Source organism: Desmodus rotundus, chromosome 12, assembly GCF_022682495.2.
Source record: "Desmodus rotundus isolate HL8 chromosome 12, HLdesRot8A.1, whole genome shotgun sequence".
Classification (NCBI taxonomy): domain Eukaryota; kingdom Metazoa; phylum Chordata; class Mammalia; order Chiroptera; family Phyllostomidae; genus Desmodus; species Desmodus rotundus.
The window spans coordinates 36,808,520-36,834,859 of record NC_071398.1 but is presented as its reverse complement, the minus strand read 5'-3'; the positions used below and the strand labels follow the sequence as shown (position 1 = coordinate 36,834,859).

Below are 26,340 nucleotides of genomic sequence, written 5' to 3'. Positions count from 1 at the left end.
ATCCTTTCAAGCCAAGGGGTTAGGACCATCACCACGTTTTACAGATAGGAACACTGAGACACACAGTGATTTTTTTTTTTAAGTAAAGGCCGAAGTCAGTACATAGCAAAACTCAGGCTTGAACCCAGGCACTGGGGCTCCTGCGCCCAGGCTCTTAACAAACACAATCTACTGCGCACACAGGAAGGAAGGGTACACTTCATGTCCCTCTGGACAGGTGAGACACTGGGGGGTTGCCAAGTGCCAGGGTCATGATGAGAACATGAAACTCACATGCTTTACTTCACAAAAAGTTCTGTTTGAACTGTTTTACAACCACTGTGTCGCTTCTGTAACTTTTGAATCAATAAAGATTTTTAAACCATTTTTTAAACAATTTAAAAAAATGGATTAATGTAAAATTTTGTCACATGACCTAAATGCAAATAGGAGCAGGAGATGATCAGCATTTATCAGTGTCACTGAAGGGAGAGCGGTGAGCTGAGGGAGCACGAAACTCAGCACCACCTTTCACAGAAGCCACACGGGAGGGTCAGACCTCTCTGCTAGAGGATACCAAGTAAAGCCATGTGACTGGCTGAGGTATCACATAGGACACACACCCCATGGGGAGTGAGCTCCCTTTAAGTGTGGAGTGCCGGAGGAGGAGATAAGAAGGATCTGATGGTGAGAGGACTTTCAGCCCAATCAGTTAAGCAGGCTCAGGAGCTCGAAGTCCTGGGCCTATATACACCTTATCTGGCCCATGTGTCAAGTTTCGTATGTGTCACCAGAAAGTCCCTGTTTTCTGATCTGTAATACTGTAATAAAAAGCGAGTCGGGATCTAGGTTAGCAGGGATGGCGGAAGAGCCACTGAAGAGAACTTGATCCCCTCTTGATTTCATAAATGTAGGACAATGACATTTGGCGTCTGCTGGCACAGGCTGTGTAAACATCACGAATTAACAGCTGTGGCTGCAGTGAGAGAAAAGGGGAACAAGGTCAGACTGTGGGTCAGGCTCCCCAGATTCCAACCCCAGTCCCAACCAGCTGATAAAGGGCTTCACTTCTCTGGGCCACAGTCTTCTCATCTGCAAAATGGGGAATAAAAGCTTACTGTAATGACTAAATGAGACATGTGTGAGCAGGACCCTCAGCTCATGTTAAAGGAGGGCTGGGACTGTTCTTACTTCCACTGAAACCTGCAGACCAAAGCCAGGATGCCTGGAAAACCTTTCACCCTACTCACCACCCACTCTGACCAATCCGTCAGCAAATTGTTGATACACACACTTCTCTCAAGCGTGCAGGCTACCACTCAGGTCTGGCACCCCCAGTAGGGGCTGCATCCCTCACTGCCCCACTTCCACCCACTCCCACCTCCTCCATCTGTGCTCCTCACAGTAGCCAGAGGGAATGAATGAGACAGCACTCAGAATAAAACCCAAGACCTTTACCAGGTTCTCAGCCCTGCCCACCCTCTAACCTCCCACGATGCTCCAGCCACACTGGAAACTGCTGCTCCTTGACACAGCATACTCTTTCCTGACCCAGCACCTCTGCACTTGCTGTTTCTTCCACCAGGAAAGGTCTTTCCTTAGGTCTTTTACAGGGACTGGCACCTTTGTGCCAGTGCAGTCTCAGCTGACATGTCACTACACCAGGGAAGCTCTCCCCCACACCTGCCCAGCTTCCCACAGCCCCCTCCACCTTCCAGGTGTGTCTCTCTCACATTCTGCTTTGATGACTCCATAGTATTATTCATCCCCACCTGAAATTGTGTTATTAATCTGTTTACTACTTTATCGCCTGTGTATTTCAACCTGCACATAAACTCCAGAATGGGCCTTCTCAGGCTCTGCCCCCAGCACCTGGAACACACGTGATGCTCAATAAATATCTGCCAAATAAACTAGTCAATGACTGAATGAATTAATGAATTCTGTATCTTTCCACATCAAATCCTCCCCTCCCCCAAGGGAGAATAAACGTGGCATCATCTCCAGAAGAAAAGAAAGCTCCTAGGGATTATACAAGATAATGGGTAACTGATCCCAAGACATCCAAATGATGTCAAGCATGCCGTTGCTCTAAAGAATTTATGACCCGGACGACAGTGGCTGGGGGCAGAGCTCACCCCTGGCCAGGCCACTACAAGGACTGGCCTCTCCAGTGAAGCAGAGCTCTTTATTGTCCTTTTGTCTAGAAATGGAGTTTCAGGCCAGAAATATCCAAATGCTCAAAAACCTCTTGCCCCAAACACAAGGGTTTAATCCCATGGCACCAAGCAAGAGCTCTCCAGAGGCTGTAGGTCTGAAAATACATAGTTAGAGAAAGAGAGAGAGAAAACAGGAAGTGTCACCAGAGTTGCCTCTCCCTGGTTACACTGACAAACACAGGACTCTACCTGGTCAAAGGTAAGGCGAGAGGCAGTTGTGTCCACACAATAAAATGACTGTCACTTGTGCACCTATTTAATCCCAAATCCAAGATGGGATGTGAGAAGTAGCAAAGGCCCGTAAGTACAGAATGAATGAACATAAAACAAAAACAGCACAAAACGCGACAATTAGAAACCACCAGCTTAATCGTTCGATACAAATTTCTAATGTAAGCAAAAGTTCAAGAGAGTCAGTACACGCCTAGGATAGCTGAATAATAGATGAGGGAGGTTTCTCTCTAGAGGAATATTCCAGCTAATAAGTGCAGAGGAGGAGAGAATTATAATGTCACAATTTTTGCAAACACCAAATGAGATCATCGGTCTAGGCCAGTGATTTTCAACCTTTTTCATCTCATGGCACACATAAACTAATTACTAAAATTCTACAGCACACCAAAAAATGTATTTTCTGACTGTGTATCATCCTGTGCACCTAAAGGTTGTGGGTTCAAACTCCTCAGGGCACATACCCAGGACGCAGGCTTGATCCCTGGTGGGGGGCATACAGGAAGCCACTGGTGGATGCTTCTCTCTTACATCGATGTTCCTCTTTTGCTTGCTGGCTCTCTCTCTCCCTACTCCCACTCCCCTCTCCCTGCCTCTCTCTCTAAAAAGCAATGGGCATATCCTCGAGTGAGGATTAAAAAAAAAATGACAACAGCCAACACAATAATTGTCCAGTGTGAATGAATCAAAATTATATCTATTTCTTTTTGGTCAGATGAGCAAAAATATATATATTTTTGGAGTGCCACAGAAGTTTAATACTTAGTTTGTGTGTGCCATGAAAGGAAAAAGGTTGAAAATCGCTGCCCGAGGGCTTTACTTCTTCCTGACTGAACAAGAATGTGGGGCTAAAGGTGAAGCAGCTGTCTTAAGGTGACGGGGCAGAAACCAGAGCCTGGGGCACTGGACAGGTGATAAGCTGCAATACCGCCTGCTCCTGCTGACCTTTGCATCTCTCCTTTCATAAGAAAATGACTGGTGTGGTAGCCAGTCTCCAAAGACGGCCACCTCCCAGAGCCTGACCTCCGACCTCCCTCCCACACGGCATCTGGACTGACCCTGTGACTTGCTTTAACCAACAGAAAGAGGCTGAGGTGATGCGGGCCGGTTCTGGACTTATGCCTTCAGAATACTGAGGAAGCCCTGGGCTGCCTTGCTGTACATCCCGCTGCTGGCTGGTGAGTCAACATGGGAGAAGAGGCTCTGAGACTAAAGAGAGAGAGAAGGGCCAAGCCTTCTCTGAGATGCCATGTGAACATTCCAGCTCCACCTACCTTCTGACTGTAGCCACTTAAGAGACCCCCAAAGCAAAACTTGCAGAAGATGAGCTTCAAACAACCAGAGATTCATAAAAATAATAAACTGTTGTCATCTTAAGGCCTTGAGTTTCGGGGTAGGTATCCTGTTATGTAGCAACAGAGAACTGGAACAGACTGCTGTTGGGGTATACCACTGCACAAGTTTCATGAAGCCAAATATAACCTTTAAGTACCAACTAAAAAAGAAACATGCCACTCTGGCTGGTGTAGCTCAGTGGATCAAGCATGGGCCTGTGAGCCAAAGGGTTGCCAGTTCGATTCCCAGTCAGGGCACATGCCTGGGTTGTGGGCCAGGTCCTCAGTAGGGGGTACTCAAGAGGCGACCACACACTAATGTTTCCCTCTGTCTAAAAATAAATTAAAAAAAAAAAAAAGAAAGAAACATGCCAACTGATCACAAACCTCAACAAAATCTCTTACATATTCTGGTTTCCAAAGGTTGTTAATATGACAAAAACATGAACCTTCTCTGTCACTCTTATTTCATCAGTACCCACAATACAACTAATTTGCCTTAAGGATGATGAATCTATTAACCATTTCTGTAATTAAAAAGATTTAAAGTAGATGGTTCAACATTGTGCTAGACCTAGTGAGAACCCTGAGAAAACGTATCTCCTGTCTGTGCAAGGGTCACCATTACAGGTGGCAAAGCAGGTCAGGCTCCTGCAATCTGATTAAAGAAGGCTCTCAATAAAAATAGTAATTTGGGGGGAAAAACACTAGAAACAAAGGACATGCACATCAATGACAACCTCTCCAAATAAGTGTGGTACACCCACACTGCTGTGTACTGTGCAACCATTAAAGACAGCAAATTGGCGCATTACCTGAGAATTCAGAGGCATTTCCACATGGTATTGCCATGTAAGAAAAGCAAAATGCAGGAAAATGAGGGTAATATTATCCCTTATAGGATAATGTTTTCCCCTATAGGATTATATAACCATGGAGAAAAATGTAAAAAGCTACATTCGGTACTCGATTGTTACCATGGGCAAAGAACTGTGGGACGGTGGGGGTGGGACAGCATGTAGGAGGAAGACAGAAGCCCACAAAAGGACAGAGTGAAAAAATTAAAAGGAGGCTTGAAATCAATTCATAAAAATAATTATCATCCCCTTTTATTGAGTGCTTTCTATGCACTGGACACAGTTCTAACTAGGTCACCTGATCTCATTTTAAATTCTCATTTAATGTAGGTACCATTAATTATTCTCCTTTTCCAGATAAGGAAACTGAGGCCCTGAGGAGATCAAGTATCATGGCCGGAGTCTGAGCAGTGCTGGGACTTGAGCGTTGTGCCCAATGGCCTCCCAGGGGGGTCCTCAACCCCAAAATCATTGTGCTTGGAGCTCGAAGGCACCTCCTCTAATTCTCTGCCTATTTTTCAAATAGCAGCAGGCCCTCAGGTGTGAAAATGTGTGATACACACACCTCAGTCCCTCATGTTATTGGTAGAGATCCCAGAGGGCCACTGACCTTGTTACATGATGGAGCTTGGGGAAGCCCTGCCCAGGATATTCTTACCGAATCAACTGCTGACACTGGAGGCCAGAAAACTACTGAGGAAGTGTCAGCTATTACACAGCAAGACTCTTCAAGCTCACCACTTAATTAAAACCTGTTCGGCCCCAGAACAAGAATTATTGCCTGTGAAAGCAGGGAAGACCAATAAAGTGTGCCTGGCCAGTTAATTCTTATTTCCAAGGCATTCCCTGGCCTCCCTACCACAGGAAGACCAAGCAAGGCCTGGTGGTAAGGTCGGCTTTCCATACGCACAGGATGTATGTCTACAAGTGGTGTCTCTAACAAGCCTTCCCCACCCAATCAACCTGCACACATCTACGCTCACGAGCACCATGGCTGTGTGTTCCACGACACGTACACCCAGGCTGTCCCGATGAGCCAATGCCAGGGCCGGGGCTATGAAGACCAAAGGGGCCAAGGGACAGGAGGCCAGAAGGCTGGATGCTGCAGGAAGGCCCAAGAACCTGCTGGCTGACCAAGGAGAAGGTGCGTGCATGCCACCTCCCTGACAGCTGCACATTTCTGGATATTCTGACATCCTACTCAAAGCCCAAACGGGAGAGCCACCCATCCTGGGGCAATGTTGCACCTGCGCCTGATGTCATAAATTCACTCATAAAATAATTTATCCCACACCTACCATGTGCTAGAACTGTTCTATAAGACAGTGACAGAAGTCCCTGTGCTTTCATGGAGCCTATAGTTGGGGGGGGGACGGGTAATAAACAAATATATGAGTATGTCAAGTGGGAATCAATACTATAAAGAAATATAAAGCACAGTGAAGAGCTAGAGAGTGATGAAGAAGGTGCTATTTAAAGAGAAAGGCCTCACAGAGAAGGTGACATTTAAGCTGAGACCTGGATACTTAAGCTTTGGGGATACTGGGGCAAGCGTTCCAGGCAGAGGGAACAGCCAGGGCAAAGGCCCTGAGAGAGGAACGGCAGGAGGCCAGTGTAGCTGGAGTACGGCCAGCAACTGAGAAGTCTGAGGTAAGGTAGACAAGGGATTTGGGGATGGGAGTTGAGGTAGGGGCACAGGGATAGCAGACACTGAGCACCACTCCATGCCCGGGGTGTGAACACTTTACATATATTAGAAAGGTGAGTGGGTACTGCTCCTATTTCCCATTTCATCAGACGAGGAAATAGGCCCGGAGAGGGAAAGGAACTCACCAGAAACCACACAGCTTGTGTGGACCAGGCTGGGATGCACCCCAACACATGGCACAGAAGTTCACATCCCACAGGAGATCAACACTCACCCCTTCCTTCTCCAGGGAGAAATAGCCTCCATTTCCTTCTTACTCCCTAATACTCCGCCTACCCTTTCTTCACAGTGTGGAGCAGACAGGTAAATATTTCATGGAAGAGGCAGGAGGGAAAAAAGGAAGACAAAAAAGCCAGTAGTCTAATCCCCGAAAAGAAGAAACAACATTAACTTTCGCTACAGGTCACTACCAAACAGCAAACACCACTCACTCACCTAAAAGATGTCCCAAACACAGCCCCGATCACAAAGTAGGCAGGTGACTGTGAGGGGAGTTCCAGGCACTTGGGTGTCTTGGCGGGTCTTCTCCAGGCAAAGTATACCTGCCTGAGCTCTGCAGGCTACCCTGGGCCTTGGTGGTGCCTCCCCCAGCCCGCATGTGTGTCTGGAATGCGGAAACAGGAACCTGTCGTGCCAGCTACTAACAGCGACTCATTCAGCAGCCACAAGAACACGCCAATCACCGGAGTTCCCCAAAAGATGGCTGGCTGATATTCGTGAACAGGCGCGTTCCCAAAGAGGGTTGCCAACCAGTCCATTTGGGGGAGGGAAATAAAAGGACTCCTTACTCATCAGACACGTGGTCTGAGGAGCCTGAATGGGCTTAAGAGAAAGCTCAAAGGTAACAAAGAGGGTTTGCCTGTTACCTCCAATCCGGGACTGGGCTACCTGTTTGCTGACGGAGCCAGGGCTGGATCTGTGCCCACAGCATCCCCAGCCCTGGGCTTGTGCCTGCGCGCTTTGTTCACAACTTCACAATCCAAAGATGGGCTCCTTTCCCCGTGCAGACGGAGCTAGCTCGAAGAGGCACCAACACGGCTTAATGATTAAGCACTGCCACTGGACTCCTGGGCCAGCTCTTGAAGCACACTGAATGGCTGATCCTAACAATAACAACCAAAACCCAAGAGCTTCAGTGCACAAGGCACTATTCTAAGCACTTCACAGGAATCTCTCCCCTAGTCCACTTAGCTGCCCTCTAAGTAGGTACTATCATCATTCCTATTTACAGATGAGAAAGTTCAGGAACAGGTAAGTCACACAGCAAGAAAGTGGTAAAATGGAGAGTTAACCCAAGCACAGCAACTCTTGGTTTCCAGTTCTTAACCACTTCACTACACCTCCTCTCAAGAGAAACTGGTCCTCCCCACCGGGCCTCAGTTTCCTCATCTGTAAAATGAGGTGAGTATGACAAGTCAGTGAGATCTTTATGGTGAGCACTTAGCCCCAACCCACAAGAATGCTCCGTGACTATAAGCTGCAGTTATCACACGCTGACCTCACATTCGATCAGGCCCAGCTTATCCCTTCAAAAGGGGGACAATCCACTGTCATGGTGTTTAAATGCTGGGCAGCTAAAGGGAAACAAGTAAGAAAACTGCCAGGCCATTCTTTTCATCCACACAAAAGTATATACAGCCTATCTAGTCTGAGTCAGGCTCTAAGACACGCAGACAAAACCCGCATAGACCCCGCCCTCAGGGAGCTTACAGCCAGTTGTCTGGGAACAGACTGGCACGAAACAGTCAAAGAACAGCAGAGCATCTGGATGGTGGGACCACTGGGGGCCAGGCACCGCAGCATTCTACGTGCTTTACAACCTTTAATGCGCTGAGTCCTCCCAACAGCCTGGGAGGGCAGTACCACTACCAGCTCCACTTTACAGATTTGGAAACTAAGACACTGCAAGCCTAAGCAGCCTGCCCAAGGTCACACAGGGGGCCAAGATGGATCCAGAACTTGTATCCAGGTGGTCTGGTACCAGAGCCCACACGCCAATCCTTAGTCTTTCTGCAGTCTTATAAGGCAACAACTTAGCACTGTATCCATAAATAGCAGCAACAGGCATGCACAGGAAATTCCAGCCTGCAACATGGATGGTCACTTTCATAGGTTGTTGGGAGGAGAGAGCAGGATTATAACATGATATTTAGTTATTCAGTGAAGTCATTTAATAAACTAATAAAATGGATTGAACTCAGAGGAAGTAAGGGTAAAAATTAGGAGAAGAAATATCAATGATTTACTATTTGAAGATAACACCATCCTATTGGCAGAAAGCAGCTGCGATCTGAAATGACTTCTAATGAAAGTGAAGCAGAAAGTGTCAAAGCAGGACTACAGCTGAACACCAAGAAAACAAAACCATGACCACAGAAGAAGTACACAACATTAGCACAGACAATGAAGACATTTAAATTGCTCACGATTTTGCTTACCTTGGCTCAGTCATCCATTCAAATGTAGACAGCAGCCAAGAAATGTCAGCCTTTCCAGAGAAGGCTGAAACTCAAAAGGGCAGCAATGGGAGAATTAGGGAGAGATCACTAAGAGCAAAGATGTGTCACTAAAAACCTAAGTTAAGGTCACACACACCCTCACATTCCCAATTGCGATGTATGGATGTGGAAGTCAGACAGTGAAGAAAGCTGATGAGAACAAAATTGCTTCCTCTGAAATAACGTGTCAGAGGAGAGCTCTACCGCTACCCTGGATCACCGGAAAAACAAACAAACGGGTCCTGGAGCAAGTTAAGCCTGAAATGTTGCTACAGGCCAAAATGACAAAACTGAAGCTGTCCTACCTCAGGCACATCATGAGAAGGCGGGCTCTTTGGAAAAGACAATAAAGCTGGGGGAAAAAAGGATGTATTGGGAAAAAAGGATGACCAAATATGGGGATGGATTGATTCCACAAAAGAAGCCAGAGGCACTGAGTCTCCAGCAGCTGAGCAGGGCTGCTGAGGACAGGATGCAGTGAACATCACTCATTCACAGGGTCACAGGAGTCTGAGCTGACTCAACAGCACATAACACACACAAGGCAGTTGACTCTTTCTTTTTAAATTAATTAATTTATTTATTGATTTGAGAGAGGAAGGGAAGGGGAGAGGGGAAGGGGGGAAGAGAGAGAAGGAAACATTGATCTGTTGTTCCACTTATTTATGCATTCACTAGTTGATTCTTGTATGTGCCCTCACTGGGGATCGAACCCACAACCTTGGTGTATTGGGACAATGCTCCAACCAACTGAACTATCCAGTCAAGGCAACACAGTTGATTTGAACAACATGGATCTGAACTGCGTGGGCCACTTATATGTGGGTTTTTTTTCTCATTCAATACTGTAAATGCATTTTCTCTTCCTTATGATTTTCTTAAATTTCTTTCCTCTAGCTTACTTTATTGTAAGAGTACAGCATATAATACATATCACATACAAAATATGTGTTAACTGACTGTTTATGTTATTGGTAAGGTCAACAGTAGGATATCAGTAAAGTTTTGAGAGTCAGAAGTTATATGTATATTTTTGACTATTGGGGGGCAGTACCCCTAACCCCTGAGTTGTTCAAGGGTCAAATGTATATTAACAGCAGAGGCCACATTCTTGAGCACTTCCCATGTGCCAGCTAAGGGAGGTAAGCACTTAAGCTTCATCCATTTCCTTCATCTACCCAGCCATCCTATGAGGCAGTCCTCAGAGGGGGAAGCCGGCCTCTGAGAAGGGCACCTTGCTTAGGAATTGGTCAGGAGCAGAGAGGGGGTGAGAGGCATTTCTGAGCTCAGTGAATGCTCTCAAACACCATGCACACTGTCACTCACATTGCTGCCTTGTCATCCAGCTTGAGTTTACCTGAATTTTCAAACAAAAGGTGGACATGATTCGAGAACAAAAAAAGCCATGTCTTGATTTAGGTACTTACAAAAAACATAGTTGGTAAGTATGATAATACAAAAGTGGATGGGTATTATGCTCCCACTTTGTTTTACTAACTTTGGTGGCACACCCAATTGTTTGCCTACCCAATATCCATTCCCCTCTCCCAGTTCATTACCAAATAGTTATGGAATTTTATTCCTGTAGCCACTCTCCTCCCAGCAGTCATGTGCTTCCGGTGAGGATGGGTCCATCCCTAGGAACAGAGGAAACGAAACCCTGACAGGCCCTTGCCTGTGATTTGCCATGCATGGTCATATGTCACAATGCTGGCCAATGAGATATAACGGGAACCTGGGAGGCGGGGCACCTAGATAAGGTTTCCTCTCTTAAAAGACTAACACAGTGAGTGAGAGATGCCCTCTTTCTGCTGCTGGATGTGATGACTAGAGCTGTGGCAGTCATCCTGTGGCCATGAGGGGAGTCTACGGGCACAGGCACACCTGAGATAGAGATACCAAATATGACAGAGTGACAGAGAGCGCTAGCCTACAGGCACTGTAAAACTGCTTAATTAACCGACCCTGGTGCTACCTACCTGTAAGTTTGTTACATGAGTTCATAATGCTGATTTCAGGCAAATTTCACCTGGATTTCCCATTAGAGCAGGTGAGTGGTTCTTTCAAAATGTGCTCCCGGGCCCAGGAGTACCAGTATCACCTGGAAACTTGTTAGAAATGCAAATTCTTAAGCCAGACCTACTGAATCAGAAACTCTGGGCAGGGCCTGGCATTCTGCGTCTGAAGAAGCCCTCCTGGGGGTTCCGATGTGGGCTCAGGCTTGAGAACCACTGCAGAAGCACACGGTGATGAAGGGCTCAGGGTGAGACCTCTGGGATCAGGCTCCTTGGATTCAAATCATGTCACCACCATTTTCTAGCTATGTGATCTTGGGCAAGCTATTTAAATTTAGTTGTCTCATCTGCAAAAGGGGGATAATAAGAATACTCATCAGGCCCTGGCTGGCTCAGTGGATTGAGTGCCAGCCTGCAAACCAAAGGGTCACAGGTTCGATTCCCAGTCAGGGCACATGCCTGGGGTGCAGGACAGGCTCCCAAATGGGGACATATGAGAGGCAGCCACACACTGATGTTTCTCTCCCTCTCCTTTTCCCTCCCTTCCCCTCTCTCTATAAATAAATACATAAAATCTTTTTAAAAAAGAATCTTACAAGGCTGCAGGGAGGCTTAACTGATTCACTTCATGGGAAACCCTAGCACAATCCAGCAATATAGTAAATGTTAACATAAATCACTTGTTGATATTACTATTGTTTACACCCAAAGGCATACCAACCAATACAGCCTCCTCCTGACTAAGCTCCCCCAAAACTGCATCCATAACTCCTTGATGTTTTTTTGCCCCCTGTTGGACCCAGCCCAGTGTCCTGGTGTTCCAGAGACACGTGAGTCTCTGGTTAGCACAGGGGTGTGACACGCAGGAGGTGCTGAAGGCTTTCTCCCAAGTCCACACCATCACGCCTCAGACTTCCACCCACAGCTTGAGCCTCCGCAGTCCCAGCAGACACTCCTGTGGACAGTCCAAGCTGAGCACTCTTCTGGCTACTATGCCCAGTAACTGATCCTGAATGCTCACAAGTTCTGCCTGACCCTGGAGAGCACCCCGTCACATGAAGTCATGCTGAACACTGGCAACAGTCCAGGGGTGCCCTTCCCTCTGGAGCTGAGATTTCAAAACCGGTGGCAACAAGATGCAGAAAGCCAAAGAATGACTAATGCCACCCTAGGTAAGGTCCCAACAGCAAGAAGCAGCCTCTTGTCAGGCTGCACTGAGCAACACTGAGTACAGGGCTGTGGGTGGGGCGGGGGTCTTGCCCCCACTGGTGTCACTGACATTGACAGGCCAGTCACCAAAAGAGAAGTGTGGGGTGCAGGAAAGTGCTCTGACCACCCACCCCTGGGGCAAGAAAGGATTGGTTAAGATTTTCCAAATGGGAGCTATTAGGCTGAACTTCATAAAATTGCCAACACTCAACCATTCTTGACCTACCAAAAAGCCATTTCACATGGTTTAACCTAATGTAAGCCAGGAAACTCACTCAAATAATGCAATGTCAAGGAACTGGCCACCAGTAAGAACTTGGGATGGTGTTCGTCTCTGGGGAAGGGAACTGGGTTGCCTTATTTTTGTTCCTTTGGTTCCACGCATGTGTGGTCATTATTCAAATTTAATGAAACTTAATAACTCAGTCAACCCTATAATATCTTCCCATCTCAGGAAAACAAACACACACACACACACCTGTACCGGATCCTAAGTGATTGGTAAACCCGTCACCTCTCCATCCTCATCCCTTCCCACTCTCTCTTCCTTCACTTCACTCCAGTCACATGGGCCTCCTTGGGAGCTCCTACTTCTTACCAGGCCCACTGTTTCAGGGCCTTTGCATTGGCTGCTCCTTCCGCACAGACATCCCTGCTGCTCACACACAGTCTCACCTCCTTTAGGTCTGTACTCATGTCACCTTCCCAGGGAGGCCATCCCTGGCCACCCAGTCTAAAATTTTAACACCTCGATCCCAATACCTCCTATCCCTTTCCCTGCCTAATTTCTTCCACTTAGCATTTATAATCACCTGATACAGTAAACGTTTTACTAATCTTGTTTACCTGTCTGAATCCTCCACTTAAAATGAGGATTCACACAGCATTGTCTGCTTTGCTCACTGCTATATCCCTAGTACCTAGCAGAGTGCTCAGCTCGGTGGATACCTGAAGTTTAAAAATCAAATGCATCCCTGGCTGGTGTGGCTCAGTGGACTGAGTGCTGGCCTGCAAACCAAAGGTTTGCAGCTTTGATTCCCAGTGAGGGCACATGCCTGAGTTGTGGCAGGGTCCCCAGTGGGGGGGTGTGCAAGAGGCAACCACACATTGATGTTTCCTTCCCTGTCTTTCTCCCTCCCCACCCCCTCTCTAAAAATAAATAAAAAAATAAAATCTTTAAAAATCAAATGCAGCATGAGTATTTGGAGCTTGCTGCCCACAGATCCAACATGTACAGCTCCACACTGGAAACACTGAAAAAATTCAAGCTGCTGAATCTGGTGACAACGCTCCTAACATTCTTTCCACCCTGGACTCCCCTCAGAGCCTTTGAAAGAAAAAGAGAGAACAAAACTAAAGAGGGTGCCGGGGGCAAAAGTTCAAGGAAGCCAGAGGGGCTGCAGACTCCCGTCTTCCTCCCCACACAGCAAGAACGTGATGCACAGACACAGGACCAGTGTTCCTGTTCCCATCAACCACCTCTACCTACTTGGCAAACAAACGATACACAGAAGCCCCCAAATGAAGGTGCGCTCTTTTCCTGCCCCTTCCACACAAGGATTTCTGCCACACACTGACCCACTGTTAACGTGCAGCCCCCAAAAGAACAAGTGCAACAGGGGCCTCTAGTCGTGATGCGGGGGCGGGGGTTGGGGGGAGGTGGAGGTGGCGGCGGCAGGTGTCTGCTGTAAAGGAGTTTAATAACTGTTGGCTTGATGTAAAATATCATCAGGTCTAAGGCATTGTCACAAGCTACATCTTGCCCCTGTCGTCCTGCTGTCAAGTGTCAGAACAGAAAGGGGGCACTTTCCCTGCCTCCCACTGCAGCGCTGGAGGCAAATCAAAAGCTGGATTCTGGTTCTGTGTGGGACCTTGACAAAGCCCAATCAGTGGAAGGATCTGTGCACGTCTGTCCTGAGGGGAGGATGGGAGAGGATCTGAGGATCTTGTTGGAACTCGTCCTTGGAAAAAATGTAGGAGGGGCCCCATGGTCAGGTGCTGGAGGGAAACAGATCTCAGGAAAGAGGGACTCAGCAAACTGACTCAGAGAGCCAATGCCACTGTGGCCAGTACTCAGAGCAGCTGGGGAAGCGTGTGGCCACTGGAGCCGCACAGATGTCCTCAATGCTACCAGATGCTACTTTACCAAAGCGTTTCTGAAGCCATGGGTCAAGTACTGACTCATTTTACAAAGAAAAAAAAAAACCCTGTGTTTATTGTGCAAGCGGACTGAGCAGAGGCAGGGAATTCCCCCACACATACACTTGGGCTTGAAACACACAAACGCTGAGTGAAATTTGTTGTACTGAATATTGTCTCTAACTTTTCCTGATGAGCCACTTCAAACACACAAAGGTGAACAACGGAGTACAGTAAACCCCTGCTGGCCAGCTTCAACAGTCATCAACTCATGGCCAGCTTCATGTCCCTATTTACTCATACCCTTGTCTCCTCCGCTCCCTGCCCATCCATATTATTTTGAAGCAAATCCCACACATCTTAAGAATTCATAGGTATTTCAGAAGGTATGTCTTAAAAGACAAGGGTTTTTTTTTTTTTTTTTTTTAAGGAGAACCACAGTATCATTACCACATCCAAAAAATTAACAAAAATTCCTTCATAATATCAAATATGCAATTCATTTTTCTATTTTAAAGAAAGGGGAACTGTAGGTTCCCAAATTATTAAAAAAAAAAAAGCCCACGCCCAGAGGCTGGAACTAGTCTGTATGGTCCTGTGTGTCTACCTCACTCGTCCATGTGTCCCTCCGTTTGCCACCTCACAGACTGAGTGTTTAAGAGCCTGGACTCCGGAGCCAGTGGTCTGGGTTTGAATCCTGGCTCTGACACTCCCCAGCTTTGTGACATGCACTGCTCAGGACTTCAGTACCCTCATAGGGAAATGGGAATAATAACAGTGCCTACCCCATGGGGTAGTTCTGAGGCTTAACCAAGATATATAATAGCTGAAAAGCAGGCACAGCTGCGCCTTATACACAGTAAGAGGTCAGTGAATGCTGGTGAGTATCATTAATTCAGCCGAAAGACACTTACTGAGCATCTTTTATACGCCAGGCATTGTCCAACAGTAGGAGACAGAGTGGTGAGGAGGTTAAAACTCTTGTGAATCACCACCTGGGTATAGCAACTGACAGCAGGTCACCACCTGGGGACATAAACAGACTCAGAATTTCCAGCACCACCCTTATTTAGGTAGGAGGGCCCAGATTCATCCTGCCCCTGAGATGGGGAACCCTGAACCAAGGGAGTAACTAACAGTCTAGAACAACGACGCCAGTAGAGTTGACAGAGGAAAACACTGTGACATCCCTCTCCCCATGTCCCCATCCAGCAATCCTCTCTGGACCAGAGCAAGGGCAAGATGCATAAGCAGAGTAAACCCTGCTGCTGCTGAGCTCACAGAAGACACCACATCGCTTCCACAGAAGGCTACAGCTGAGAGGAACAGGGTCGGCAGACAAAAAGAGAAAAGAGGCTTCATGCCCAAAGAAGCCACTTAGAAATGAAATTTCAACAGGCTGGACCCTTTTCTTGCTTTCCTCATTCTCGCTGCCCACCCTCCTCCTCAGTCCCCCCAAACAGCACTCTGTCCTGGGAGGTAAGATCTGTTTTCACCAAACCCAGAGCTCAGCTTAAGGTGTAGACCTGTCAGTCACTCAGGTCTAAACCAGCATCCCAGCACCAACAAACTCAAGGGTCAATGCTGACAAACTCTGGGAATCCATTTTGTGGGGTGAGTCCTTCCTATGATTTTCATTGCATAAAACTCAAACTCCACTCCCTCAAACACCATCTAACACAGCACATGCTGTAGTACGGTCTCCGGACCTGAGTTCAAATTCTGCCTAACCCTGAGCAAGTGGCTCCTCATCACCAAACACCAATACAACGGGGATAATCGTAGTCCCTGCCACCTCAGAACACAAGGCACACACCCCAAGCACTAAGGACAGTGACTAAAGTCGTGTCTCTAGTGGACAGCAGCTGTGAAGTCAGCTGTACCTGCCTATGATAAATAAGCTTTTCATTACTCATCTGCCCTTATTCAACAAGATAAACAGATGGCACCCCTGATTTATGGGTGAGTCTCATAGCCTAGACCCACACTGTCCAATACCTGCGGCTGCTGAGCAAATGAAACGTGGCCAGTGCGAATGGAAATGTGCTGAAAGTGTAAAATGCGCCCTGGCTGGTGTGGCTCAGTTGATTGGGGTGTCGTCCTTTAAACCAAAGGATGGTGGGTTTGATTCCCAGTCGGGGCACGTACCCAGGTTGTGAGTTCAATCCCCAGTTGGGGCACATACGAGAACACAACCAGTCGATGTTTCTTTCTCACACCAACGTTTTTTTCTCTCTTTCTTTCTCTCCCTTCCTCTCTAACGACAATTTTTTAAAAAGTCCTCAGGTGAGGATTAAAAAAAATTAATAAAATATAAGTGTAAAATGCACTGTATTTCAAAGACTTCAAATGGACAAAAAGAATGCAAAATATCTCAATAATCTTTATATTGATTACATGTTGCAATGATGTTTTGGATGAAATAAGATATATTAGTAAAATTAATTCCCTGTTTGATTTTCTAAAATGTGGCCACTGTAAAATTTTAAATTATGGACATGGCCCCGCATCAGCACCTAGCACTGCGTTTCTAACGGACAGCACTCCCGCACAGCCTTGAGAACCGGTGTCTGCTCGTTCACCTCCGTACTGGCAGTGGCTAGCATGGTGCCCTGCACACAGGCTAGGTAGAAAAAATGTCTCAAAGATGGCTGGATGAAAGAGGCTCTCCGTACTTCTCCTGGTCTTAAAAGCACCCACTACTGTCCTCACATCTAACCAGGAATGCTCCATTCAAAATATTTAACAACTCGTAAGGCCCAGGACATACCAAAAGGGACACAGTCGTGTTGGCTGAAGCAAGGTCCTGGGCCACACAACCACCTGCGATGCTGGACTGTATTTGTATAGTTTAACAATCCATAATGCTGGCTTGATGCTTAGACTCTTTCCCCTGCCAGCCCAGGTCACCTTGCAAACCTCACCCACACGGGATATTCGCCTTGTTAACTATCCTTCGACATCTGGCCTGTTTCCTGTTAACCTGTGTCTGGTGTGGGAGCCAAGTGGTCAGCCTTGTTTTGAGGATAGGCTCTGCTTGCAGGGCCTTCAGTTCCGAAACAACCAAACATTCCAACAGAAACTGACCCCATCGTGTCTGTCGGTGGAAACAGTGCCACCATATCTCCAGAGCAGTCTGGCTGCCACATGAATTAGGTACTAGATATAGTCTGCAAGGTTTCGTGTCAAATAACACACAAAGAAAATGCTGCCTCGACTTCCTGAACTTGCCTCAGCCTAGTGAAGAGGACCTGGGAAGAGAGGGAATTAGGTACAAGGGAGAGGGAGTCTGAAGTCAGCTTCCTCACTCACAAAGCGAGACCCATAAACTTAACTACTTCATTAGACTCGTGAGGGTTAACTGAGGAAAAGTGTGAAATACTGAGAAAAACAACTACCACATAGTACACGCTAGGTAAACATTAGCTGCTTTTATTATCATTATTATTTTATGAAATTAAAGTAGCATAAACTTAAAAAATGGGAATTTGTCCTTCTCCAGCCACAGTGACACTGTTTTTGCAGCCAACTCATTCCTACCGCTGGGCCTTTGCACTTGTTATGCGCTCCGTCTGGAATGTTTCGCCCCCAGCTCTTCACAGAGATGATGTCCCTTGTTCACTCAGGTCTCTCAGCTCATGTGCCTTTCCTGACCGTCCAAGCTAAAGTAATGACCCCTTCCTCACCACTAGCCTGCTCCATCAGCCATGTTCCAGCCCGTACCCTTGACATTCCTCCCACTATACTGAAAACCACCTGAAATCACCTGGTTTACTTTGGCTCCCCAGCTAGAATGTAAACCCTAGGAGAGCAAAGATATTGTCTGTCCTGCTCCCTGTCTAGGGATTGTGCTTTTGGCCACCATGCTACACTACCCACGTACCAGAATACTCACTGGGTGTGTTTATGAAGGTAAAATCCCAGAAACAACCTGAAAGTCCAGCAATAGGGGAATAAAGCAGGGTCTCTCCACATTTAGAAGAATGTGAGTCTAACTGTTAGAATGAGTTGGATCTATATATGATGAAGGGAGATGCCCTATCACAGTAATTGAGAAACTCAAGTTACAAATACGTGTGGCTTGATCCCTACCCTCCTTTTTGGGAGTGGTGAGGGAGGAGGAACAGAACAATCAATACACACACATATACATCCACTGAAGCACAGACACAGCCATCCACCCAAATCCCCAAGGGAAGAGAACATATCCATTTTGTTCACTGCTAGGTCTCCAAACCCTAATAGTAGATATTTGGTGAATTCTTGCTGTTTCAATGAATGGTTATCTTCAGAGGAGGGACTTTAGATGGAGGATGGCACCCATTATTTTCCTTATACATCTCTGTATTGTTTGACATATTACGATGAACATGCATTTCTTGCATAACTTTCTAAAAGGCAAGTTCAACCCATTCTCACACACACAAAGTAAGGCTGTGACGAGAGCAGTCCTCAGAAACAGGAGGACCGCCAGTCCTACGGAAAGTGCCACAGCCTCTCACTCTCCCCGCGAAAAACGAACGCTTTATGTTAAAGGAAATGACTGTTTAATTCTTTTCTTAAAACATGACTACATTTGATTTTGAGTTTGTGAGTTAAATACATAACAAGGTTAAGCTGTTACCATAACCTGTGTCATTTTTTAGACCTAAGTTTGAAATATACTAGCAAAATCTACTTTACAGGAGAAAAGGGCACCAATCACACCGTGCATTCTAAATTCAATGTTTGATTTACCACCTAACAACTGCAATGTCTGAAAACTAGGTTCACATCTAAATCTCAGACCGTTCCACACAGACTGCTAAAAAACCATGTGCTGTGGTCACTAACAATTAAAACCAAAAAAACTTTAAATGTCACTGCTTCATTTCATCAGATTAAAAAAACACTTATGGAAATTTCGCGGTCATCACAAATTTAATTGAAAGCACAGGTTCCCATCGTCAAACCACAATGACAGGTTCTGAATAATAGACTCAACCTACATGGGCATCTGATAAATTCCCTTCCCAGCCTTCTTCTGGGTGTGTGCCACCACCCAAAATGCCAGGGATGACCTTCCCATACAGGACATTTAACCTGCTGACAAGGTACAACTTTTCAGAAAGGAGTAAACGACTCAGCCAAGCGTTGCCAGGCTAAAACTACAGAAATGGGCCCCCTAAAAGCAAGGCCTTGCTTGATGCCACCGCACCTGTGGCCACTGCAGTCTGTCCAAACCTATAGTATCTTCTCTGCTCCTCACTAACACAATGCTTTGAATACATTAATCCTTGGTGACTTTAACAAAAAAAACCCCCAAAACCAAAAAACTCAACCTAGTCAGAAAAGGCCACCTCCAGTGGCTCAGGGGGCCTTTCAGTGCCCACAAGATGCGAGGTCAAGGTGGGCCAAAGAAATGATGTTTCCAGAAAATCATCTGGACCTTGCCACTCAACTGGACCTTGGAAAGCTGGATGAGAAAAGCCAACTTCCAAATTTCTGGGTTGGGCAATTGGGTCAACGTTGGCCCATGTGCCAAGATGGTGACTGCTGATTCTGGGAAAAGGAGTTCAGATTGAATATGTTGAGTTCATGGTACCCACGGGGCAGTCACCAGGGGACATCAAGGAAGCATAGGCATCAGGGAGCTCAGGGGGCTAATAAGGTGTTGAGACAAAGTCAATTGCTGACATAAAGCACAGGAGTGAATGTGCTGGCTTGGGGGAAGAGAGTATGAGCAGGAGGCTGCTGATAGCAGGTCGGCACCACTTCTTTTCAGGCCCTTACACAGCAGTATGTTCCACAATTTAAACTTTAGTGAATAAAAATGGGGGAGGGAGTGAGGGCAATAACATTGTCTCTGTCCTGCCCTATAAAGAAGCAGCAAAGGCCTATCGAGAAAAACAAGATACATTTATTAAGTGCTTATTATGCACCAGGCTCTGTGCTAAACACTAAACATGAATTATCTCCTGGGATCATCAAATCAACCCTGGCACAAAAGTCCGATGACTGCCACTTCACAGATGGGGTACTGAGGTTAGGAGTGAACTGTGGGGGAGCTCAGGGCTGTCATGTCACAGCCCACAGGCAGTCTCTGGACCAGATGGAGAACATTGAAGAAAAACAATTATTTTACATAAGAGCTGTTACTTAGTGAGAGAATACAATCTTAGCAAATCCTTACAGCCCTCTGAGGCTGATATTGTTATCCCGTATTACAAATGAGGAGCATAAGGCTGCAGGACAGGAAGTCAACTAGACCAGTTTTGAATCTGGCCCACTGGGGGGAGACTAAGACTATTGCCAGAGCCCCACCCTCAAAGGGTCTCTCGGACACTGGAAACACGCTGAATAAATGGGGCCATTTATTAAACGTTTTGTGCCAGCTGCTCTTCTAAACACTTTACACATTGTACTGCATTGCATCCTCAAAACAACTCTATAAGGTGACTATTTAAAAAATCCCCATTTTATAGATCAGAAAACCAAGGCACAGATTAGTGAAGTCAGTTCACAGGATCACACGGCTGGTAAATGGCAGAGCCTAAATGTGAACTAGGGTCTCTTTGCTTCCCAAACCAAAGCTTTGTTAAGACAGAATAATTTCAGCCAACAGTAGCCACTCTGTATTGACTGATAACTATGGACTCCGCTTTTTACATGCACACCCTCAACTGACCCTATGCGGTCGCTAATACCTTCACTCCATATCTCCGGAGCTAACCATAACGCAAACACGTAATCCCCAGATCTCAACATCTCAACAGAATCCTCAAAGGAAAGATACTCTTCTTCACCCGTTTCACCAAAAGGGGAAACGGAGGTTCGGCACGGTTTCCCTAGATCGCAACTCCGGAGTGGCAGAGCCAGGACGAGAACCCACTGCACCCTGACTCCCACTCATGTTCTTCCGCACAGCGCCGGGTAGTAGGTCTGGAAAGTTGAGCCATGCGGGACCGAGTTCGGCGGGTCCGGAGGGCGCGAGTCCCCGCGCCGCCGCTACCACAACCTGTGCTCACACCCGTTCGTCCGCCGGGTCTCCCGCTCGTGCTGACCCTCGAGGTCCGAGTAGACACGGATTCCCCACCACCCTTGAGTGAGGCCGCCCCTGCACCTGGAGGCACATACCTAGGCTTCCCGGCTGCCAGCCCTGCGGGACCCACGACCCCGACGTCCGGCCCCGCACCGTTTGCTCGAGACGCCACCAGCTCTGGTGGCCCGAGTGACTTCCAGGCAGCCCACTTTCAAGCCGCTTCGCGCGAGACCTCCTGGGAACTGTAGTTCTGCCCTAGGGGGCAGCAAACTGAAAAAAGCCTGGCGCGCAGGTGCTGCCGGGAGCAGTAGGCGCAGCACCGCACCACCTTCTGGGAATAGTAGTTTACCTGTCACCTCCGTGCAGCTCCAGTCCCCAGAGCACTTCCGCAGCCCCGCAGGGAGTAAGGGATGGAGGCGTGTCTTCTGCAGACTCCAACCCGGTAGCCACGCTCCTCGCTCCGCAGGGACGGCTTTTCCCTTTCTTCCAGCCCTGTCTGCCTCCTCTTTGGCAGATCCTTTCCCTCCCTCTCCGCTAGGCGCGAGGTACTTACCCCGAGGGCGCAAGGCTCGGGAGAAGCCGGGACAGCACAGCACTGCGTTAGACCTCCAATGGAGCGGAGCGGTGGAGGAGGGCGGCTGTGCGCGCTCGCGCACGCGCGCTCGCCGGCCAACTCCGGTCTAAATTGCCGCGGGCCGGGTGGGAAGGACTGCTTTTACTTCAGAGTGCGCGCGCGCGCTGGGTCGCGCGCTGGGCTTTTTACTGCCGGCCGCGCGCCAGTGCGCACGCGTGCTCACACCCCCTCGTTTGAGTCAGTCTACCAGGCGCGGGGTTAGGGGGTCTAACCGCTGTGTCCCGGGAACCCTGAGGCAGCGTCCCCTAAGGCCGCTTCTCAGGCGCTCCTTCTAGGTCTGGTTCTTCACATAGGAGCTTCTGTGTGTGCCACCACACGCCGTAGCCATCCCTTGTTGAGAGTCCTGTCGTCGCAGGTAATAGGCGCGGCCCGGGATTTGAAGAGGCCGAGACGGCCTCCTTCGCAACCATGCGGAGGGCCAGGACGTCCAAATGTGTATGGACTCAAGTGTGGTAGCCCTTCCCCGGCTTAGGCACTTCCAGAGCTTTGCTTCGAGGGAAGCCTCAGTACCACCACCCAGGGGGCTGCCCAGAGGCCATTATCTACTGGCCGTTCGTTGATCACACATTCTGAGGGAAACTAGTGTTTGTTGAGTACCTGTGGCCTGGGAAATTTCATCCAAATTCAGCCAACTTCCTCACATAATAAATATCCGATCCGCGCACCCTCCCCCCCTTTTAAGTGGATGTTGCTACTCCTACTGCATAGGGATTTACCCAGGGAATTGGCTGGAATTGCAAGGACCTCTGGTCCAATAAACCCAGTCAGTCCCCTTCCCACATCATCTGTCCTTCCAAGATGATCAGTAAGACTTGAAGTTGGCAAGCATTTATTTCTTCTTGGGCGAGGGTAGGGGTCGTCCATCTGCTCATTCATTAAACAGAAATGTATTAAGCACAGGAGACAGGAGAAATCAAGACCGACTGGGTTCCTACCCAAAAGGAGCCAAGTCCAGTATGGGTATCAGGCCACAGTGGACAGTGACCATCTAAATCAGTACTACCTAGTAGGGATTTAATCCAATTTTTCATTAAAAATAAAAAGAAACAGCCCTGGCCCGTGTGGCTCAGTTGGTTTGGAGGGTTGTCCCGGCTCCATTCCCGGTCAGGGAACTTACCTAGGTTTCGGGTTCAATCCCGCTCAGGGCTCAGGCCGCTGACCTAATCGCGTGCTGTCTCTCTCTCTCCTCCCTTCTCTCTCTGTCTCTCTCCCCCGCTTCCTCTCTAGAGTCAATGAATATGTTCTCTGTATGGATAAAAAAAATAAAAAAACAGGTGAAATTAATTTAAGTACTTTATCTAACCCAATATATCCAAAATAAGTTATGTTTAATGAAAAAAAAAGATTCACATTGCTTCAGTTTTGAAATTTTAGTTAAAATTAAAACAGGCATTAACAAAGATATTCATTTGTGGCATGGGTTGTCATAGCAAAAGGTTGGAACCTACCCAATGTCCATTAATAGAAATTTGGATAATAAATAAGTGATAGTTTGGCCACACAGTGGAAACCATGCAACTGTTGGAAAATGAGACAGAGCTATGTATATTAATATGAACTCATCTCTAGGGTATATTGAGAAGAATGTTCAGAACTATATATAAAGCATACTACCATTTGTATAAGAAAAAGAATATTTTTTACATATATGCTTTTGTATGTGCAGAAAACTATAAAGACAACCAGTGTACCTTTGTGAAGGGGAAGCAGGACAGGTGATCAGGTATGAAAAGGTGACTTTTCGTATATGCTCCTTAATATGTTTTGAATATTTTTTACCATGTCCCTTTTTAAAAGTTGTTCAATAATTAAATGGAGGGTAAGAGCTAAGTCATAGGAGCATTTTAAGAATTAAAGTAAACCACATAAAATTCCTGCCTACCACCTCACAACCTAATCAATTCTGGATGCTATCATTACTCTTCCACTCAATAGAAACGAGTCCACCCTGATAATGTATCTTTGTTAGCCTGAAAATTGTTTCTTTCTATAAAGATGGTTAAGTTTATTCTACCTGTGAAGTCACCTGTAAAGCCAGAGTAAACATTCCCAGGCCCTGGGAACAGACTTGGGCTCATCAGTAATATCATTCAAAAGAGTATAAGTAAGTAACCCAACATTGACCTCTGGCTTTACAGCCCCTCTGACATTAGAGCCAACTCGTTAAGCCTTTCTAATGCCAGCTGGGCTTTCTGCACCCCTGTCCCCAAACATGAGAGCCACCTGCAAAGCTGCAGGATCCACGCAGGGCCCTACCTCAAAGAGTGTATGTAACACACATTGCCCTTCTGGTTATATGTACTCATTGTACTTTGTTCTTTTCCTTCTTAAAACTGAATCACTAGTCCTGGCTGGTGTGGCTCAGGGGATTGGGCGGCAGCACTGGTTGGATTCCCAGTCAGGGCACATACCTGGGTTGTGGGCTGGGTCACCAGTTGGATAGTGCTTGAGAGGCAACCACACATTGATGTTTCCCTCCCTCTCTTTCTTCCCCCCTTCCCCTCTCTCTAAAAATAAATGAATAAAATCTTTAAAAAATCATATGGAAAACTGAATCACTAGCATGATTTCATGTTTTAAGATTGAGAAGTTGCAGAAAGTTTCAAAGAATAATAGAATCAGAATTTCCATTGTAATCAATTTTATGACTATTCTTTGATGTATGCCCTCCCTGCTTAACTGTAAGCTGTTTGGGGCAAGAACTGTATAACAGAGCACATGGAGCCAATGAACAACTCCAAAAGAGCCCAGGGGGCCAATAGTGTTTGTGGAGTGTAGTGCCCCCTAGAGCTAATTCTCTATGACAAAGGCAGGGCTAATGGGGTGCTGGCCTTCCAACCTACCTACCACTGACAGTCTGTTGGAGTGGATTGCAGCTGAGGAAAAGGGTGTAGTGCCAGTGTCAGTGCACAGTCACAAACCTGGTTTGTTGCCATAGTCAAAAGGACATGCCATGTCTCAGCCCCAAATACTGATCCCTGCCCCCAAGGTGGCTGGAAGGCTTGAATTCTCCCATTAGATAATTTTTGAGGTATTAAGATATTAAAAAAAAGTCAAGACAATTGGAATTAAGGCATCTGGAGTGCATTCTAGACTTGCTTTTAAGGACAGATAATGGGATTAGGGAATCAAATGTGGGGGATTTTAGAAGTTTCCTCTAAGGACTACCTAAGGAAGCTGATGTATGGGATGGGAGAGAGTGGCAAAACATAAATAAATAAACAGAGGTTTGAGGTTTGAAAGCCTTTTTCATTAACCACTAAGGAATGTGCTCCCAAAGGGTCCCAACCACTTACTTTTTGTAAACTGGTCAAGAGACATTGGACCCAGAGGAGATATTAGGAGCAATGGAAACTGATGGCAGTGATTGCAAATTTGTTGCTAATGATGCCTCTCTCAGCAGCTCTGGGTCCTCAAGGAACCAATGAGGTAAATTTGAGCTGTGGGGCCTGGCCTACAGGGCCGTCTACTAATGTGCAGGATATGAAGCCGATCCCACTGGCTCCTGAAAGGTGGTGCAGCAAGTGCAGGGTTTCAGACGAACAGAATGGAAAAAGATAAGTCAGGAGGGCAGGATTCAGTCTTGGGGGGAGTGGAAGGAGACAGAGGGGATGCTGATGTCTGACAGCCAGTCCCCACCTCCCCTTCGTAGGTTTGTGGGTCAGAGAGCTTCCTTAGCATCAGATAGAAGAGTCTCTTTCTAACTCTATCTGATGTGGAGAAGAATCCATCTTGAATGCAGTCCACATTTCATAGTCTTGAATCTGTGTAGCCTTGAACACTGCTCCTCTCTGAATTCATGTTCCTTGTATTCTTAATGGAGGTGATGATACCTCTTTAAGAATTCTTTCAAGAACTGATGAGGCAATTGATGTGAAACCTTTCTGTAGGCTCTACTCCATTCTACAGGTGAGATGATGATACATTTTGCCCGCTACTTCACCCAAAACCCAGCTGTGAAGTTTCTGGCAGTGCAGGGCCTAGGCTTAGCCATAACAGAGGGTGGGTTCTGCTGACCTTGACTCAGGAGGCCCATGACAAACTGGTCTGGAACTCTTAACAGCTCTCCAAACCAGTGGTTCTTGGATTTTACTGTGAGGTAAGAGCTGAAAAGCTTGTTAAGATTCAGATTTTTGGGCACTGCCCTCGGAGTTTCCAATTCAGTGGGTCTGGGGTGGGGCCCAGTAGTTTGCATTTCTAACAAGTTCCCAGGTGAGGCTGACACTCCTGACCTCAGAATCACACTTTGGGGAGTCACTTCTTTTTTATTTTAATATATTTTATTGATTATGCCATTAAAGTTGTCTCATTTTTTTCTCCTATTTATTCCCCTCCACCCTCCATGCCCCTCACACCAGCATTCCCCTTCCCCTTAGTTCATGTCCATGGTCGTGCATATAAGTTCTTTGGCTTCTCCATTTCCTATACTATCTTAACCTCCCCCTATCTATTTTGTACCATTTATGCTTCTTACTCCCTGTAATTTTCCCCTCATT

The 26,340-nt window shown here is 46.9% G+C and overlaps 1 protein-coding gene across 10 annotated transcripts in view; it reads right to left on the bottom strand.

Annotated features, from left to right (window-relative positions):
• SIPA1L3 (signal induced proliferation associated 1 like 3) overlaps positions 1–21,905 on the bottom strand; it is a 226,640-nt gene extending 204,735 nt beyond the window's left edge. For 6 of the 10 annotated variants that reach the window (XM_053914879.1, XM_053914885.1, XM_053914876.1 and 3 more), the window contains exon 1: positions 21,306–21,464. The gene's annotated coding sequence lies outside the window, so the exon portion shown is untranslated. Of the gene's footprint in view, positions 1–6,763; positions 7,053–21,305; positions 21,465–21,559; positions 21,687–21,763 lie in introns of those variants that run through there. The other 4 variants (XM_053914877.1, XM_053914882.2, XM_053914880.2 and 1 more) reach the window with 4 other exon arrangements.
• Positions 21,906–26,340: the final 4,435 nt, after the last annotated feature.